This window comes from Pleurodeles waltl, chromosome 1_2 (assembly GCF_031143425.1).
Source record: "Pleurodeles waltl isolate 20211129_DDA chromosome 1_2, aPleWal1.hap1.20221129, whole genome shotgun sequence".
NCBI lineage: Eukaryota > Metazoa > Chordata > Amphibia > Caudata > Salamandridae > Pleurodeles > Pleurodeles waltl.
The window spans coordinates 188,864,056-188,884,161 of NC_090437.1; positions in this window are offsets into that span (position 1 = coordinate 188,864,056).

A 20,106-nucleotide genomic window follows, 5' to 3' on the forward strand; every position below is an offset into this window, starting at 1 on the left:
ACCCACTGCGCATATTTTTGTCTGGATGTCAGACCAATGTTTCCTTCTCACTGTCAGGTACTTGGAGTGATTTTTTTCCAAAGAGTCTATCATGGTTAATAACAACCTCCTCAATGAGCACATCTAATTCTTGCTCACTGAATTTTAGCTTCCTCTTCCTGTCTCCCTTCTCCTTCCCATTGCCAGCATTGGCCATGTTGCAGTTTGGTCCTGGCTTACTCAGAATGCTGACTCCCTGGTGCTGGGCTGTGTCCCTCTCCCTGCTCCTGGGGGTATGGCTCCTGGAAACAGCATGGGCTGACTCACTTCCTGGTTGTAATGTCATCAGGCTGTTCCGGTATGCCGTTTTCGCTATTTGCGATTTTCAATTACCGAATTGCAAATATTTTTGCGATTTGTTTTTTGCATATCTCAAATTGCGTTTGCGAATTTTGTAAAATCACTATTAGCGATTTTTAAATTTAATACATCGCATTTTGCATTTCTTAAATTGCGATTTCTTAAAATTCGCAATTTGGAGATCGCTAACTGGAATCTTGATACACCTGGCCCCTAGTCACTAGTTTGGAAGGATATTGTCTGGGTAACAATTTAGTTTTAAGTAAATTTTGTTTTCCTGAAAAATCTTTTTCGGGAAACAATTCCTTCTAATTCTCAAGAACTGCGAATATGGGAGTGAATCCCTAAGGGCCCTAGGATGGTGGATGGAGTAGGCGAACAAAGTATTTCTCTCTGTAGGTTTGTGGTACAGGGACGTGTATAATTTCCCTTCATGGGTGCCGATCAAAAGGTCCAAAAAAGGAATTTAATCCCTACTGTAATGAAAGGTAAATCCAAGGCTATTACAATGTATGTTTAGCCGTGCAAACAAATAGAGTGAGGTCATGAATGTTGCCTTTCTATCTAAGGAAAATGTTGTCAATATAACGCTTCCATAGAGTTATTTTGCTATGAAATGGATTGCTATCTGTAAGGATGGTAGTGGTCTCCAATCTGTCCAAAAAGAGTATAGCAAAATTGGGGGCATAAACTGCACCCATAGATGTTCCCTTGACCTACTAATAAAATGTACCACCAAACTGAAAGAAACTCCTTATGAGTGTAAGATGTAAAAAATCTATTATATTTTCAGTAGGTAGTTGGCGAGGGCATGTCCTTCTCTCTAGCGTATGCTGAATAGCCTCAATACAGTCAGCTTGTGGGATATTAGTATATAATGGTGTCAATTGTGCATAAAAGACAGTCAGTATTATCAAAAGTCTTTTACATAGCATGAAGCAGCAGGTATGAAGTCTTTAATGAAGAAATCAATATACCGATAAGTTTGAATATTGAGCTAGACACAGAAATTATAGGTCTACCTGGTGGTGATGTTTGATTTTTGTTTATCGAAGGCAGTGTGTAGATTACTGGTGTTCTTTATTTAAAAAAAGAAATATTCATTCTAACTAATGAAACCAGCATCCAGGCCATTATCTGTTAAAGTACTAACTGCTTCTTGGATGTCACTGGTGGGATCCTTTCTAAGCCTTACAGAGTGATCAGTGTTAGAGATCTGTCGCACAATCTTGTTCTTGTATTGGTCTGTATTTTGAATCACAATCCAACCCCCTTTGTTGGCTGGTTTGATAACTATCATAGTATTGAATTTAAGGTCACTGAGAGCCTGTTTCTCAGACAAGGGCATATTGTATGGGATGAACGTTCTCTGATGCTCGAGAGTAGAAATACCCTTAAGCACCAGTCTTTCGAAGGTGTAAATGCACTAGAGGGAGTGTATGGATTATTCAGAAAAAATGTCTAAAGCTTTATTTTCCTGAAAAAGTAGAATAGTTCAACTTGCAATTCCAACAGATTAAGGCGCACTGTGGGAACAAAGAATAATCCCTTACTTAATAATGCAGTCTCAGTTTATGATAGATGAAGTGTTGAGAGGTTAAAAATAGGGAAGGTTTGTGTAGTCTCAGTATCTGTGTAGTTACATTGGCAATATCTACGGGTGCCCACGTTGGTAATATTTCTGCCTTGTTAGCTTTTTGTCAGGAGTACTGAACCACCACTTGCCTTGCCCCCCTCCATCTTCCTCTTCTGAGGGGTCTGAATTGTCCTCTCCCTAAAACAGCAGGTTCATGTGGAATATTAGAGGTGCTGGTGTCTTCACCAGGGTCTGAGTTACCTGAGGATTCTGCCAAGGGGTCTTTAAAGATGGCCAGTTTATTCTGTTTGCTAAATGTACCCCAGGGGCGCTCAAAGTTAGGGTTTCAGGAATTTCTATTTCTATACAAGTCCTCACTTAGATAGGGATAGTTGTTCTCATTACTAGAATTCCTTATTTCTTTTTTTACTTTAGTGGATCTATCCTTGTGAGTTCATTAATCATTTTTTCAATCTTCTGAAGTAGGCTTTTCGCATGAGGTATCATTCTTGACTTGTTAATTTGTTTTCCAAGTCAAAAATATCCTCAACCAATTTCTCAGAATGTTTTACAGTTGTCTCAATACCAAGCACCATCCAGTGCCATGAGCTGGTGGTGCTAATGTAGCTAAAACCTTGGGTGTATTTTCTGTCTTCCGTAAATTCCCCAGGCACATTTTTAACTTGTAAGCCATGGGAATTGATATTTGCTTTAAGATATTCAGTAAGCATGCAGCTCATAAGTTGCAGTTTGGTATATTTTGTCTTACATTTTTCTAGTTGCTTTCTCAAACTCACGCTGGCTGGTAGAGCTCCCTCAGCCATATTGGAAAAAGGGGGAATGGACCCTCTAATAGTTTCTTAATATATTTGTCAGTATATAATGGGGTATGATCTGACATAACATTGTTGTGGAACCCTTGGCCAGGAACCCCAGGAGAAAGCGGGAACAATCCATGAGGGGTGAAAAAAGAGAGGGGGGGGAGTGCGAGGAACCAAAGGGGATGGTGGTTTTTGGAGAGTAAGAAAAATTCAGAAGAAAAGCCCAATAGAAAATAGTAGGAGGATGTGTATGAATCCCTTGCAATCAGCCAATTGCGCATACACTATTACAAAACTCAAGAGAACCCAAAGATAAGTAGGGACCAAGGGTAATTATATAATTTTAAGGGAACAGAGGTCCCTAACTGACAATGAAATAGAAAATACACTGGGAACAAACAAATAATGCCCAGGTGATCTTAAGTTCGCAGTTAAAATCACATTTATTATACAATTTCAAATTGAGAATAAATGTTCAGGGGATCCCCTCTGTAGGGTAATGAAAATTGTATCACAACCAACACAGGCAGCAAATTGTGTGACAAAACAAACAATTCCAAGTCACAGCTTAGCAAAGTAACAGTCAAAACAGTCAGAGGTGAGGCACTAGGCATGTGGAAAGAACTGGAGAGAGCAGGGCATAGAAACAATGCTTTACATATGCGCAGCTGTACCTCCTTCCTCTCTGCTATCTGTATTTTACTTTTCTAACTGCCCTTCATCCATCACCACCTCTCACTGACATGCATGGAAATAAGCAATAATAAGCCTTAAACTAACCAAACCACATTGCTGGCCTTTCTCCTAGGACTTTTAGAAACGTAGGCCCATATTTATACTTTTTTAGCACCGCATTTGCGTCATTTTTTGCAAACTTACAAAATATATTTGTATTTTGTAAGTTTGCAACACTTTTGCCTCAAAAAATGATGCAAATGCGGTGCTAAAAAAGTATAATTATGGGCCTTAGACGGTCAAGCTTGCAGCAGTCAATGGTGGCGAATCCTCAGATGTGCAGTTGTGCTTCACCATCAGTCATTTTAGCCCTTGGGCAGAAGTCTGCAGATAGCACTCCCATGCCCATAGACATAGGAAAAGAAGCAGCAATAGTTCAGCACAGTCAGGGAACTTATAGAAAGTTGCACCACCAATGTCCTGTTACCCGCCTGTTGAGTGTGCACTCATGGCATCTTCCACTGTTAGCAGTAATGAGCTGAAAAACAATTGCAACATAGTGGAGCCACAAATTTCCAAATTTCTAAAGCTAAAGGCAGAAGTAGTCAACATTATTTTAAGAAAATGTGGAGTCACTGCTATAACGTTATCTGATATAATATCACTCATAGTTTATAATGAATTGAGATGAATTGAGATGGAAAGGGTTGTTCTTGCAGTCTAACAGCTTTGTGAACATCCTCTTCCACACATCTAGGACTCAAGGCATCATTACCACCTACTTGATTGTCCACCAGCTGCCCAAGAACACTATCGAACTACTGGAAATGAAGTATCATTAAAAGACAATCTCCTGCTTTGTCCTTCAAAATAGGACCAGTTATGGTAGCTCCTAATGTTGGATCTACTTTCTTAGGTTGCTTATGTCCACCTTCTGAGTACTGTAAGACAGAAAATAACTGTATTTTAAAAGGTGTCTCTGCTGCTTTTAAAAGATAATGGAAGAACCCAAATAATGTGTAAAATTGCTTCAGTTGCACCTATGGTTTAGTTTTACCTTGTGTTAGACATTAGACCATAATGGAGATGCAGCTTAAATTTTTGAGAAATAATGCCAAAATACCATGCATAGCTAATGTTGCTTCAAAGTGTGTTAATACAAAATTGTAGAAGGCAATCATACCTAAATGTGCTAGGCCTGAAACATTAAGAAACTGACATATTATGAAATGAGCACAAGGCTTGATCTTGAACTTTTGAAAGACTTGTTTTTTACAATGAATAGTTGTTGCGCAAAATGTTTTTCTTTACTTTTACACAGATGTTTCTACTTCTAAAAAGACTATCGTCAGCTAATGAATAGGCTTGGTATTTAGAAAGATAGATATTAGAGTTCACAAACAGGGGTGCAGTCTGGAATGGGAGGCTGAATCATGAGAAGCCAGATGAAATAGTTGCACAATGACACTTAGTTGTGGCTTTAGAAGTTGCTTTCTGAAGACTATTGTGTTCTTGTGAGAAGAAACAGAGTGAACATGTTCCTATGGGTGCATCGAAAAGCTGATTGGCAAACTGAAGAAAGAAGAGCAATACATTTTTCAAAATTGATTTTGCCTATAATAGTGAGTGTTCCTAGAGTAGGCCAATCTCCCCACTGTCATACACACTTATACATTATTCCACCCATGCCATTTCATACATGGTGGAGACTCTACTGAGTTTCTTGAAACTTGCTTCATGAGAAGGTCTGTTTAGATTGATTTCTGAACTATTTAGCTGACCTTTGATGCTGAAGCATTATGCTTTGTGCTTTATTTCTCTTTAAAACATAACTCTATTAGTTTCTGAAACTGACACATTTTCCTTCTCATTCTTAGGCGCTGAATGCCTTTTATTGTGATATATTGATTACTTATTTTATTATTGATTTCTAACAAAATGCTAATGACTGAGATTATTGGACTTTATTTTGTGACTTTAATAAAGATAAATTACTAAAAAGATTTGACGAATACAATCCTTTAACTCATTCCAAACTCTATTGACTGAAATAGAATTTGCAAATTTTATGATTAATCTAATGTGATGCACAGCTTCCAAATAATGTCAATCAATGTCAAAGTTCCAGTGACCTGAGTGGAAGGCAGCAGGTATTTCCCTGATGAGCTGTCTGATTTTCTGTAAACCAGATTTTAACTGGAACAAAAATCCGTGCGCCAGCAGAAAAGTTGGTAGCAGATAGATGATTTATATTAGGAGAAAGACGAGCTTCAATTAATTATCTTAATTTAGAGAAATGCCCATGTCCCATAGTCCAAGGCCTGAATTTGGAAGATTGATGGAGTGCAGTTTGCAGTGGTTGCAGTACTGTAGGCGTGAGTCACTATTGTTTTTGTTGTTGTTGAGATTTGCTTGTGTGCTGGAGTATTTGCTCTGAATTAATTGGTGATGCTTAATTGTTAATGTAAATAAGCTGAAGCAGTAATTGGACTCAAAAGTACTCTCATATCCCGGGTAGATAACAGAGTTGATTTTATGGTCTTCTTGTCTGTTAAAGGTTTGTGGTGCAGATCGTGAGGCACCATCAACTGCACAATTAAGATGGAGACTCTAATAAGTTGTTGTAAATGTACCAGTATTGATTGGTGTTAGTGAAACCTATTGAACAAAGGGGAAGCTACATCGATTAGGGTGATTCTCCGCTGGTTGAGATTTAATTTGTGTGTGTGAAGGTCTTTTGTATGAAAAGTTGGAGGGTGTTAAAATCTCAATATTCTGATTGCTTTATTAGCTTTGCTTTCTTTAGAGGAGCAGACTCAGGGCCCGATGAACAACCTTTTGTTTTGCGAGTCGAAATTTGTCATCCATTTGCAAATCACATATTGTGGGTCACAAAACAAAATGTACAACAGTGTGAACCACACTATTTGCGATTCCCAAATGGGTAACAAGAGACCTGCCTCATTAATATTCATGATGCAGGTCGCAATTTGCAACCCTTTTGGGAATGGCCACATTCACAGGGATGGTGGCCTGCTGGGCTCAGCAGACCACTATGTCTGTGACTGCTTTTCAATAAACCAGTTTTTATTTTGAAATGCAGCCTGTTTTCCTTAAAGGAAAATGGGCTGCATTTCAAAAAGAAAAATAGAAAGTTTTCTTTTCACTATTTCAGAGTAGGCAGTGGTCCATGGGACCACTGCCTGCTCTGAAAAAATATTTTTGCATGCATTCACAAAGGGGAAGGGGTCCCGTTGGGACTCCTTCCCTTTTTCAAATGGGTTCACACCTATTTTAAATTGGTGTTAACTGTGATTGTTTTGAGACCACATTCATGGCCACAAAACAATCATACATAAGACTGCGACTCGCAGTTAGGAAGGGATCGCAATCCCTATTTTGTGATGCGGTAACTGCACACTGACTCACACAATAGGAATGGTACATCATAACTAGCCATTTTGCTGTCGCAAACTGCGATTCTCACCCTTTGCGTTCGCAAAGATGCATCATACATTGGGCCCAAAGTAATGTTGTTATTTTTCATTTGTTTTGAGTTGTAGAATTGTGTGTGTGAGAAAATTGTAAAGGAGGGTGAACTGCTGGAAGGAAGGAGAGGTAGCGTCAGTAGGAGAACCTCTGGGATTGGACAGTTGGTGTGAAATGCCACGTTGTGATTAAGTGACGGACTAGAAGAATAATTGAAGTATATAGAATTACAAATTGAATCAAAATACTTAAGATTTGAATTGCTTTGCTTGTTTATTGGTAAATAACTAAAAAAACATTAAGGGGGTCATTACAACATTGGCGGGAGGAGCTGTAACCGCCGTGCGGCCGCCAATGCGCCCGCACTCCAGCGGTCCCCATTACAACATCCCCGCTGGGCTGGCGGGCGCAAACCTAGTTTACGCCCGCCGGCCCAGCGGGGATGCAGCCGCAACATAGGAGCCGGATCCTAATGGAGCCGGCGGTATTGCGGCCGTGCGACGGGTGCAGTTGCACCTGTCGCGCTTTTCACTGTCTGCTATGCAGACAGTGAAAAGCTGCACGGGGCCCTGTTAGGGGGCCCCTGCAATGCCCATGCCAGTGCCATGGGCAGTGCAGGGGGCCCCAGGACTCCCCTTACCGCCAGCCTCTTCCTGGCGGTGCAAACCGCCAGAAACAGGCTGGCGGTAGGGAAGTCATAATCCCCTGCGCAGTGCTGCTTGCAGCGCTGCCCTGGTGGATTATCACCGCCAGGGCTAAAACGGCGGGAAACCGCCGGCCCCGGCGGTGCGACCGCGGCACTACCGCCGCGGTCCAAATACGCCGGGAGGTACCGTCAGCCTGTTGGCGGTGCTCCCGTCATTTTGGCCCTGCCGGTCTTTGACCGCCAGGGTCATAATGACCTCCTAAATGCTTTAAAGCTTTTAACTGTTTTGTGAGAGGTGATGTGAGAATTGCAGTGCAGGAAGGTGAAGAGGCACCACCCACGGGTGCACCAGCCCACAATATAGTGATGATTGTGGGGTTACAGGCCTATTTATATCTTTGTCAATGGTTCAAGATCAATGAGAATGAGAAGGGCCATTAAAATTTCCACAATATAGTATTCTTAAATTAAGAATTATTAAATGATTGAGAGAGATATTATACAAGATGAAGCCACTACCTAGACCTACACTGACTGAACCATTAAAGGCAAAGAGAAATACCAGAATAGGGAAGAAGAGCAGTGTGAAATTACGCAGATGCTCAATGGGATGCACGACACCAGAAGTGGAGAAAATGTATAGTTGAGTGAACTCAAATGTGCCAAGTTATTACCACAGGGAAGAGTAAAAAGAACCACACAGGGAAATGATGATGAGGGAGTTGCAATGAAATCCTACACTGATAGTGATTCAGGAGATGATATTTTGGATGTATTATTGGCTATGCGTCCACTATCATATGTGGCCCCTGTATTGATGGTGCTTTGACTCCTGGTGCTACAGGGCCTATAGCCCCTGTTGGCCCAAATGTGATTCAAATTGAGAGACCATTACAGGTAATACAGCCAGTTGTACAACTTGTCATATCTAATATTGGGCCTTCACAAGTTGAAACTGTATCTACAGTGATACCTCCAGGTGTTACTGCTTCTATTGTTGGCTGTACTAGCACTGGTTACTAGAATCATAACTGCTCAGCCTTTAGAGATAAGAACAGCAACTGCACCCATAAACATTGTTCCGAACAATGTGGTTCAAGGAGATGTTAGAGGAGCACCTGCAACCGGGTTTATCCCTACATCGCAGAATTCCCAGATTGTTGCCTATACACCACCCCAAACTGGTCAATCATTGAGAGAAGGGAAAAGAATTGTCTTTATGACACCAATAGCACAGGGTGGGACACATCTATTTGAAGGTGGAATTTTTCTACTGTGGATTGAAGAAAACAAAGAGAATAAAAAGACAGGGAATGCAGAATTTCAAGCTATTAATCCGGAAACTGAAAAGGAGAGACCATAAAATGTTCCAAAGTTAAATGTTGAGTTAGAACAAACAAACAGGGGTTGCTTCAATATTAGACTCATAAATCAGTATCAAGAGAATTAACTAGTTTATTTGAGTAAGGATATTCTGAGGTGTGTAGCTGACACGTATGATAGATTAACTGAATTGGCAAGAAAATATGAGGTTGATCTTTGCAATGAGTGTCCAATTGCAAAGACGTTTTAAGAGCACAGTTGGGTAATGAAAGAGGAAAATTAAAAAGAGGCAATCGGATCCTTCTGAAACACACAGCAAGCCATCACCACTGTCAGGTCCCCCTGATGAAGAAGAAAGTTTGACCTTTCTGATGAGCGACATACCAGGTGGAGGGTATATTCATGTACCATGGAGTATAGGCAGTCTTGCAACATTTATGAAAATGATTCAAAGTTGAGGGAGAATATTATACAGTGGTATACACAAGTTGAGAGGTTTGTGAACATTTCAAAAGTGCTGTGGACTGATTTAAATATATTCTTTGATATAATAGTACTGAGTTATTTGTGGACTGAGTGTGAAATAGTTGTATGATGTTCACGTTCTGAACCTCCAAGAAATGAGTTACTTGTGCATGGCTCTGTTACAAATGGGTTTCTGGTTGGCTAGGGTATGCACTTATGCCAGACAGAACCCACCACTCTAGCCAGGGTAAGTAAGATACACACTATGGGGGTCATTACAACCCTGGCGGACGGTGTTAAAGCGGTGGTAAGACCGCCAACAGGCCGGCTGACAAAAAAAGAGAATTATGACCCTGGCGGGAGCCGCCAACAATGACAGCCACTTTAACACACCGCCCGCCACGGCGGTATAGACAAGCAGCGCGGCGGTCACCGCCAACAGACAGGCGGAACACAATGTACCGCCCATAGTATCACGACCCGCCAATCCGCCACCTTTTCCGGGGCGGATTCACCGTGGATAAAAACACGGCGGAAACAGCTTTGGCAATGGGAAAACGCTCACCTGAACACATCCCACGAGGAACGAGGACTCCATGGACCCCGAACTACAAATACTCCCTGCCGTTGTGTTTCTGCTCCTCTACGACCATCATCTACGTAGGCGCCGAAGACAACGGTGAGCACTGCACCTACGACATGGGGGAGGCAAAAGTTAGGGGGACACCCACCAAACACCCCCACCCCCACCCCCAACCTCGCATTATACAATATACACACCAATGCATTCACAAAAACCACAGTAACAACCTACAATCCCCCCGGAAGAATGAAAAGACAAAGCGAAATTCGGTCAAACATTGTAATGTGGCAATACGCATGTCATACAAAAATATACAGATATATGAAAATCAGTCATAATTATATACAGTACGAGAAGTAGTGCAGATATGTACACAACAATGTCCGTGCACCAACAGTCCAAAAATGCATGGGCGAGGCCCACAAAGGATACCTGACCACAATCGGAGAGAACACTGCCGGGGCATCAGATAGAAATACTACAGGCACCTCAGGGGGAAGGGAAGGGGGGGCACCTCAGCCGGATGACTGCAAAGCCAGATCCACGACGGGGCTCCATGCATGTATGTATCCTGGGGAGTGCAAAGCCACAGTCTCTTAAGTCTCTACAGTGGGTGGCTTGCCCACTGTGCCATCCTGGGGAGTGCAAAGCCACAGTCTTTCAAGTCTCTACAGTGGGTGGGGTGCCCACTGTGCCATCCTTGGGAGTGCAAAGCCACAGTCACTCAAGTGGATGCAGGTCTCCACTGGTACTGGGGGGGACTGGTGCCCAGAGTGCTTCATCCTGTGCAGGACAGACAGAGTGGATGCAGGTCTCCACTGGTTCTGGAGGGGGACTGGTGCCCAGACTGGATGAGTCTCCCCGTGAAAGTTCCTGCCCTGTCACTGTCCCAGCTGCACATGGGATAAGGATGCCTGATGTGGCGGTCTATTCATTCCTACCCGGTGCTTGTCCTGTTCAGCGGTGTTTCGACATGGCGGTTCTGGACTGTTCAGCGGTGTCTTGCCATGGCGGTCTTTGCCCTGTTCAGCGGTGCTTTGCCATGGCAGTCTTTGCCCTTTTCAGCGGTGCTTCGACATGGCGGTTCTGGTACGGACATTGGTGTGTGGCATGACGTTCCCTACACTGGGCATTGGTGTGTGGCATGATGTTCCATCATAGCCCACCTGGGCTGTGACTCCAGCGGTGGCGGTGGTCTCCTGACCAGTGACGATACTTGTGCCCTCCTGGGCAATGACTCTGGCGGTGGTCTCCTGACCAGTGACGATACTTGTGCCCTCCTGGGCAATGACTCTGGCGGTGGTCTCCTGACCAGTGACGATACTTGGGCCCTCCTGGGCAATGACTCTGGCAGTGGTCTCCTGACCAGTGACGATACTTGGGTCCTCCTGGGCAATGACTCTGGCGGTGGTCTCCTGACCAGTGACGATACTTGGGCCCTCCTGGGCTGTGACTCCGGTGGTGGTCTCTGGACCAGTGACGACGGTGCTGGCGGTTGTGTCTCGACTGTCGGAAATGATGGCGCACTTCTCCGCCGTGACACTCACAACAGGCTGGGCAGACTTCCTCTGGCCCTTCCCCACCTTTGGTGGAGTCACAGCTGACTCTCCAATCCCCTTGGAACCCATGTGAGTTGTTTTCCCACCAGGAGTCTTCACACGGTCCCGTCGTCCACTCTCCAATTTTAGAGCCTTTACAGGGGGTGGGCTGCCAGTCCCTTGGCTCCGGGTCATACTGCCAGTCCTGGTGGCCGGTGCACTCCACAAACCTTGAACAGGCACCACTGGTACTGGAGGCTTTTTGGCTGAGGCGCTACGACGGGACTGATGAATTGGAGGGGGGGTGGGGGCAAATAGGTCAACTTTACAGAGGGACAGTTTCTGACAAACACTGGGATGGGTAGTTGGAGGGGGCCTGGGAGTGGAGGAAGAGGAGGTGGTTGTCGGAGGTGTCACATTAGGGGCCATATTTATACTTTTTGACGCAAAACTGCGCTAATGCAGTTTTGCGTCAAAAAAATTAGCGACGGCTAACGCCATTCTGAAGCGCCATGCGGGCACCGTATTTATTCAATGACGTTAGCCGGCGTTAGCCGCCGGCGCTGCCTGGTGTGCGTGAAAAAAAACGACGTACACCAGGCAGCGCCGGCGTAGGGGGATATGGAGCTTGGGCACCAAAAAATGGGGCAAGTCAGGCTGAGGCAAATTTTTCGCCTCAATCCGATTTGCGCAATTGTTTTCGACTCCCAACCCCCATAGAAATGACTCCTGTCTTAGCAAAGACAGGAGTCATGCCCCCTTGCCCAATGGCCATGCCCAGGGGACTTCTGTCCCCTGGGCATGGTCATTGGGCATAGTGGCATGTAGAGGGGCACAAATCAGGCCCCCCTATGCCACAAAAAAATAAAAATAAAAACACTTACCTGAACTTACCTTAATGTCCCTGGGATGGGTCCCTCCATCCTTAGGTGTCCTCCTGGTGTGGGCAAGGGTGACAGGGGGGGTCCCTGGGGGCATGGGAGGGCACCTCTGGGCTCCTTCCGAGCCCACAGGTCCCTTAACGCCTGCCCTGACCAGGTGCTAAAAAACGGCGCAAAAGCGGCCGTACGTCATTTTTTTTGACCCGCCCACTCCCGGGCGTGAATTTTGCCCGGGAGTGTAAATACGGCGCACATGCCTCGGAGTCAATTTGTTAGACGGGAACGCCTACCTTGCATATCATTAACGCAAAGTAGGTGTCCACGCTAAAAATTGACGCAAACTCCATGGACTTTGGCGCTAGACGCGTCTAACGCCAAAGTATGAATATGGAGTTAGTTTTGCGTCGGAATTGCGTAAAAAAAAACTACGCAATTCCGGCGCAAACAGAGTATAAATATGCCCCTAGGTGTTTTGGGTGCAGGTGCAGGTACTGGAGGCTGTTGTGAGGTGGATGGATGTTGGGTGAGTGATTGGCGGCGTTTGTGTACTTTGGGAGGGGGCATCACAGACACACTGGGAGAGGACACAGGGGACGTGTAAATGGGAGTGGAGGTGGTGAGTGCAGGTGAGCGGGGTGTGGTGCTGGGTGTTCTGGTGCGAGTCCTAGTGCCTGTAGATGTAGTGCATGCAGGTGTGTGTGTAGACGAGACTGGGAGGGAGGAGGGAGAAGAGGAGGAGGGGGACACAGTGGAGGCAGTGGATGTTGCTGTGTCTGTACGTGGGTGAGGCTTGTGTGAGTGCCTGTGGGTTGTGTGGTGCCTATGTTTGCTTGAGCTACCTGTGTGTGCTGACTTGTGTGCATGCTGGTCTGTAGGTGTGCTTGGGATGGGCTGGGGTACAGGAGATTGGGTCTGGGTGGAGGAGGTTGGAGGGGGAGGCTAGAGACAGGGACAATGGCTGCCATCAGTGCTGAGGCCAGAGATTGCAGGGTTCGCTGAAGGACAGCCTGACCAGAATGAATGCCCTCCAGGAATGCATTACTGTGTTGCAACTCTCGTTCTACACCCTGGATGGCATTCACAATGGTAGACTGTCCAATAGTGAGTGACCTGAGGAGGTCAATGGCCTCCTCACTGAGGGCAGCAGGGGTGACTGGGGCAGGGCCTGAGGTGCCTGGGGCGAAGGTGATGCCCACCCTCCTGGGTGAGCGGGCATGGGGCAAACGCTGAGGGGCTGCTGGGAGGGCGGTGCTGGTAGGGGAGGTGGAGGCTGTACCTGTAGAAGTGGGGTGCACAGATGGTGCCGCCACCACAAGGGAGCCCCCATCGGCGGACGAGTCCGTGTCGCTGCTTGGTGATCCGGTGGCCGACGTGAAGCTCCCCTCGCCCTCCGTCTCACTGGTGCATTCAGAGTCCGTGGTGTGGCCCTCCATGGCCATGTGGGATGCAGCTCCCTCGTGCTCCGGTGCCACTGTACCTCCACCTGATGATGCTGATGTACAAAAGGACAGGGAGAGCAGAAAAAGGGGGGGAGACAGAAGAAAGAGAGTTTTAGTGCATGGCATACCGCTACCGTTGGCAGACAAGACAGACACAGCAGCCCCCTTCATTACGCCGTGCTCCTGCCCTCTGCACATTCAATTCCTGGGATATGGCCTACATGGCAATGGTGGACATCTGCGCACATGGATGCCATAGGGGCAACTATACCTCGACTTGGCACTCTGCTGAGGTGGGGTAGAGTGCTGCATGGCCTACATTACGGAGGGGCCTTGCCTACCGAACTCGCCCTGGCCTAAGGACACCCACAGCACTCCTCCCCCACCCAGACACCTCCACTGTGCGCAAAGTCCGCAGAATGAGAGTGTACTCACCCCCTTGTGTCTGCTGTGATGCCCTCAAGCGCCCATCCAACTCCGGGTAGGCCACCGCCAGGATCCGGAACATCAGGGGGGTCATCGTGCGACGGGCACCCCTCCCACGTTGGGAGGCCATCCCCAGCTGAGCCTCCGCCGTCTTCTTGCTGCAGCGGCGAATGTCCTCCCATCTCTTACGTCAGTGGGTGCCCCGTCTCTGGTGGGCCCCCAGGGTCCGGACCTCCTTGGTGATGGCACGCCAAATGTCCCTCTTCTGGTGGGCGCTGACCTACATGACATGCACAAGGAAAGAGGAACAGTCATTAACAACTGCACCATCGTTGTGAGTGGCCCCCTCCCTACTCTGGCCATGTGGCCCATTCATTCCCATGCATTAATGTACTATGAACTCTGCCTCCTTCCCTCTTCCAAACAGCCCTCTCCACTCAGGCCTAGCCCATACCACGTGCTCCCTGTGTACTAACCTGTTGGTCTGGAGGACCGTAGAGTAGCGTGTACTGGGGGAGGACCCCGTCTACCAGTTTCTCAAACTCCTGTGCAGTGAAGGCAGGGCCCCTTTCCCCAGAAGCAGCAGCCATCGTCGCTTCCAGACCGAGGTCACAGCAGCACTTGCAGTGTAGGTCCTCTCCTGTCGAAGGTCAGGTATCTAGTGATTGAACAGATAGAAAATGGCGGTGACGTCCGCGAGGGTGACGTCTGCGGCGGGGCGCATCATCACCGCTGGCGCACCTGTTCATTGGCTCCTGGGACCCATAGGGTCCAAAGTAAACCAATGCAGCATTGCGCCGCGGTCTACGACCGCCTACTGCGACGGTGTGCAACGCCAGCGCAGTTACCCCACAATCCCATTGTCCCAGTTTAGAGGTCAGGCAGCCGCCATTTCAGGGGCCCACATGGCTTAATTTACCTCTGCGTCACACATAGCTAGGCCTACACTGAACACACATACAGGAAGGGTTCTGTGAGTGGTGTAGTCTTGTGTGTAACTGTGGGTACATACCTGGAGGAATAATGACTGATTCTTCGCTGTTGTCCTTCGTAGGCACCGTCAGCTGGGACAGTTGAGAAGATGGCGGAATCCTCCGGTGTACCGACCGCTGGTGGACCTGTTGACAATGGAAGAGCGACATGTCATCGTCACCTACCGGTTTGACCGTGCCACAATCCAGGAACTATGTACCCAGTATGAGCCAGACCTGATGTCACCAATCCGCCATCCCACTGGAATCCCCCCTGACGTGCAGGTGCTGTCAGTGCTCCATTTCCTTGCAAGTGGGTCTTTTCAGACAACAGTGGCCATGGCATCAGGGATGTCCCAGCCTATGTTTTCCAACGTGTTGTCCAGAGTGCTGTCTGCCCTGCTGAAACACATACGGAGATACATCATTTTCCCTGAGGTGGCAGATTTGCCTACAGTGAAAGGTGACTTCTATGCCCTTGGACATATCCCCAACGTCATAGGTGCCATTGATGGGACCCATGTAGCTCTGGTCCCCCCCCCACAGGAGTGAACAGGTGTATAGGAACAGGAAGAGTTATCATTCAATGAATGTCCAGATGGTATGTTTGGCAGACCAGTACATCTCGCAGGTAAATGCTATGTTCCCTGGCTCAGTGCATGACGCCTTCATCCTGCGAAATCGCAGCATCCCTGATATGATGGGTCAACTCCAGAGGCACCGTGTATGGCTATTGGGGGACTCTGGTTACCCCAACCTTTCCTGGCTATTGACCCCAGTGAGGAATACCAGGACCAGGGCAGAGGAACGCTACAATGAGGCCCATGGGCGGACTAGGAGGGTGATCGAACGCACCTTCGGCCTCCTGAAGGCCAGGTTCAGGTGCCTCCATATGACAGGTGGATCCCTATTCTACTCACCGAAGAAGGTGTGCGAGATCATCATCGCCTGCTCCATGCTCCATAATTTGGCTTTGCGACGCCAGGTGCCTTTTCTGCAGGAGGATGATCCAGATGACGGTGTTGTTGCAGCTGTGGAGCCTGTGGACAGTGATGAGGAGGAAGCTGAGGAAGAAGACAACGACAACAGGGAGTCAGTCATACAGCAATATTTCCAGTGACACACAGGTGAGGTCATTTTCATCTTTAACATTACATTAACTTTCACACGTCTACCTCTATCCGGTTTGTCGATTTCAAACACTATTTGGTAACTGAGTTGTACCTTTCCATTACGGTTTCACAGGTGTGGTTACCAACGTGTCATCTGCTTGCATCCTTCAAGGACTTTTGATGTGTGACATAGGTATGTTAGCCTTACAATGGGAAACGCATTATGACACTGTCATTGATAATACATAATTAGTAAATCACAGACTGACTCAAGATTGTTTTGGGTTTCAAGGGTGTTTATTGAAGTGCTCAGAAATGTGAGGGGGTTGTAAAAAGAGGATGGGTGATGGTGGAGGAATGTCCATGGCAGAGTCCAGTCTATTAATCTCACAGATGCACTGCCCATCTGGGCTTAGGAAGTGGAGCTGGGGCAGTTTAAGTATGGACAGGGTAACAAGGTGGTACAGTGGGAGGACAAACAGGGTGGTCTCATTTCCTGGCGGGGGTCTTGCCATCTTGATCTGTCCTGTTCCTGGATCTCAGGGACCGCTTGCGTAGTGGTTGTCCATCTGCAGGGGGTGGGGTGCTGGTGTGTTGGTCCTGTGGCGGGGCGTCCTGTCCACTAGCGCCGGCAGAGGTGGTGGGCAGTTCATCGTCCTGGCTAGTGCCAGGGGCCCCTTGGAGTGCCACGGTGTCCCTCATGGTGTTCTGTATGTCCTTCAGCACCCCTACGATGGTGCCCAAGGCGGAGCTGATGGTCCTGAGCTCCTCCCTGAACCCCAACTACTGTTCCTCCTGCAGGCGCAGGGTCTCCTGAAACTTGGCCAGGACCGTCGCCATCGTCTCCTGGGAGTGGTGGTAGGCTCCCATGATGGAGGAGAGGGCCTCGTGGAGAGTGGGTTCCCTTGGCCTGTCCGCCCCCTCCCAGTTCCCCTGTGTTCCTGTGCCTCAGTCCCCTGGACCGTGCCCCCAGGTCCCTGTTGTTGTTGGGGTGGTGGGTTATCCTGGGTTCCCTGTAGTGGTGGACACACCGCTGATTGACCTGTCCTGGGTAGGGAGGTTTGGGCCCGCTGGGTGGGTGCTGTGTTGGTGTTACCAGGGGGTGGAAGGTCAGTGTTGGGCTGTGCCTGTGCAAGGGGAACCGACAGTCCGGAGGCCCACGATGGTCCGGGCTGGTCATCAGGATCCAGTAGGGCAGAGCTGCTATCGTCACTGTGGGCCTCTTCTGGGGGTGGAGTGGTGTTGTCTGGACCCTCTGGTGTGGTGACGGTCCTTTGGGTTCCTGCAGGGGCATCAGAACATGATTATTGCATGTGTGTGTGATGGTGTGCAATGGGTGGGTGTCTGTGTACCCCAGTGCATGCATTCCTGTGTTTGGGCTTGTGTGATGATGGTTAGGGGGTTGTTCTGGGTATGTGCAGTGAGCATGCTTTAGTGAGGGGTGACCATGCTTAGTTGTGTCATGCAGGGCTTGGTGTTGGGATGTGTGGTTTGTGTTATTAGTACATTAGTGAGGAGTTGGAGTGATAGGGGAGGGGGTGAGGGTGGGGGTGTGTGAGAGCATGCAGGTAGGGTGGGGGATATGATAGTTAAGATTTGACTTACCAGTGTCCCATCCTCCACCGACTCCTCCGAGGCCCTCTGGATGCATGATGGTCAAGACTTGCTCCTCCCATGTTGTTAGTTGTGGGGGAGGAGGTGGGGGTCCGCCGCCAGTCCGCTGCACCGCGATGTTGTGCCTGGAGACCGTTGAATGCACCTTCCCCCGTAGGTCGTTCCACCTCTTCCTGATGTCCTCCCTATTTCTTGGGTGCTGTCCCACGGCGTTGACCCTGTCCACTATTCTGCGCCATAGCTCCATCTTCCTGGCTATTGATGTGTGCTGTACCTGTGAGCCAAATATCTGTGGCTCTACCTGGATGATTTCCTCCACCATGACCCTGAGCTCCTCCTCGGAGAAGCAGGGGTGTCTTTGGCGTGACATGGGGTGGTGTGTGTGATGTGTGGGGTGGTGTATGTGTTGATGAGTGTGGTGATGTGTAGCGGTGTGTGGTGTTTGGTGCGTGGATGTTGTGTGGGTGATGGTGTTGTGTGCCTCTGTGTGATGGGGTTGTCTATTCTGTGCTCTCTCTCTGACCTTTGTTCGTGATTTTTCGGTCGTAGGGGTTTGCGGGTGATGTGGGTGTGTGTTTTATATAGTATTTGGTGTGTGGGAGTGGTGTGTATATGTGTATCAGGTGTGTGTATTTGGAATTGTCCAATGTGGCGGTGTTTTGGAAATGTGTGTGTAGTTTGAGCGCGGCGGTGTGTACCGCCAATGGAATACCGCGGTTGTAAGACTGCCGCGTGGATTCGTGGGTCATAATAGCAAGGGCGTGTTTCTGTTGACGTGGAGGTGGAGGTGGAGGTTTTGTTTTCGCCAGTTTATCACTGATACTGACCTTTGGTGTGGCGGAGTTGTGTGGGTGTCTGAATTTTGCCGGATTCCGAGCTGTGTGTCATAATAGCTGTGGCGGAATTCCGCGGCCGCGGCGGTGTATTGGCGGTCTTCTGCACGGCGGTAAGCACCTTTTACCGCCAATGTTGTAATGACCCCCTATAAATTAATCAGTGCTCACCATCTGGTAGCTTGGCGCAGAGCAGTCAGACTTAACTTAGGAGGCGATGTGTAAAGCATTTGTGCTACACCCAAACTACAGTTACCCAATGAAGACACCACAAAAAGCTCCACACAGGCTTAGAAAAATAGGCTATATGTATTTATCTCTATCAAGTAATACAAAAACGATGAAAATTCAATCAGTAGGTCAAGAGATATTCTTTTTACAAGAACAACTGTAAAAGCAGTGCTTAAATCATCTGTGCTCCATTTAGAGCCTTTATGGTAATTCTGCTTGGCAAAAATGGCACAATAACAGAGTTTAAATAAAGACTCTGAGAGTCCTTCTGTGGTCTTGGAGAGAACAGGATGCTGCCAAGTATTCCGCCCAGCTCCCCGCGAGATCACGGGGTCAGCGGTTGAGACCGCACAGTTCATAAGGTCACAGTGCCTTTGTTTGAGGAGTGCAGCTGCCGTTCAGTGAGTCATGCTGCCTCTCTGCTCTTGGATAAAAGCGGGGCTGGGAGCAAGCCACAAGTGGTGCCAGTAGGCCATGGACACAGGGCGTTGTGCACTGATTCTTGTCTGTACAAGTGAGTGAGGGCGATGTGGATGTTACTCTTTGCACAAAGCATGGTTTCCCTTGGGTAGGGCCACTCGTTTAGGATTTTAAAAGAAAGTGAAGCAAAGTGTAGTTTTCTCTGGCTGCGAGTTTCCCACTCAGGCTGAGTATTGGGGGTACAAAACAGGCTGAGGTTGGAAAATGAAGCGCCATGCTTCCTCCTCGCCCGCACCCAGTGGCAATGAAATGCACTTCCAGCAAACTGAGAACTTGTCTCATAGATTGTCCTCTGTGATATAGATGCCAGTTAAAAGAAGCCGATAACAAGGTCTTGGCCATCTGTAACACCATGTGGTGAACAGGGAGGCAAGCCAGCAAACTGCTCATTAGGTCGTCACTATCACCAGTAGGTGATGTACAGGTGCAAACAAACCAGACCTTGAAGTCTCTCTGGAGGGGACCTTAGGTTGCCGTTTGTAGGGCAGAGATCATCAGGCTGCAGGGCAGGGCAGCAGGGCAGCAGTTCCTGGGAACAGTCAGTCACAGCTGAGTGGCAAATGTTCTGGCACAGCAGCCTTTATTCCAGCGGGGTTTCTTCTTAGTCCAGCACTGTACTACTTGAGTGAGTCAAGAGACCCAGTACTTATAGTGACAAGTGCCT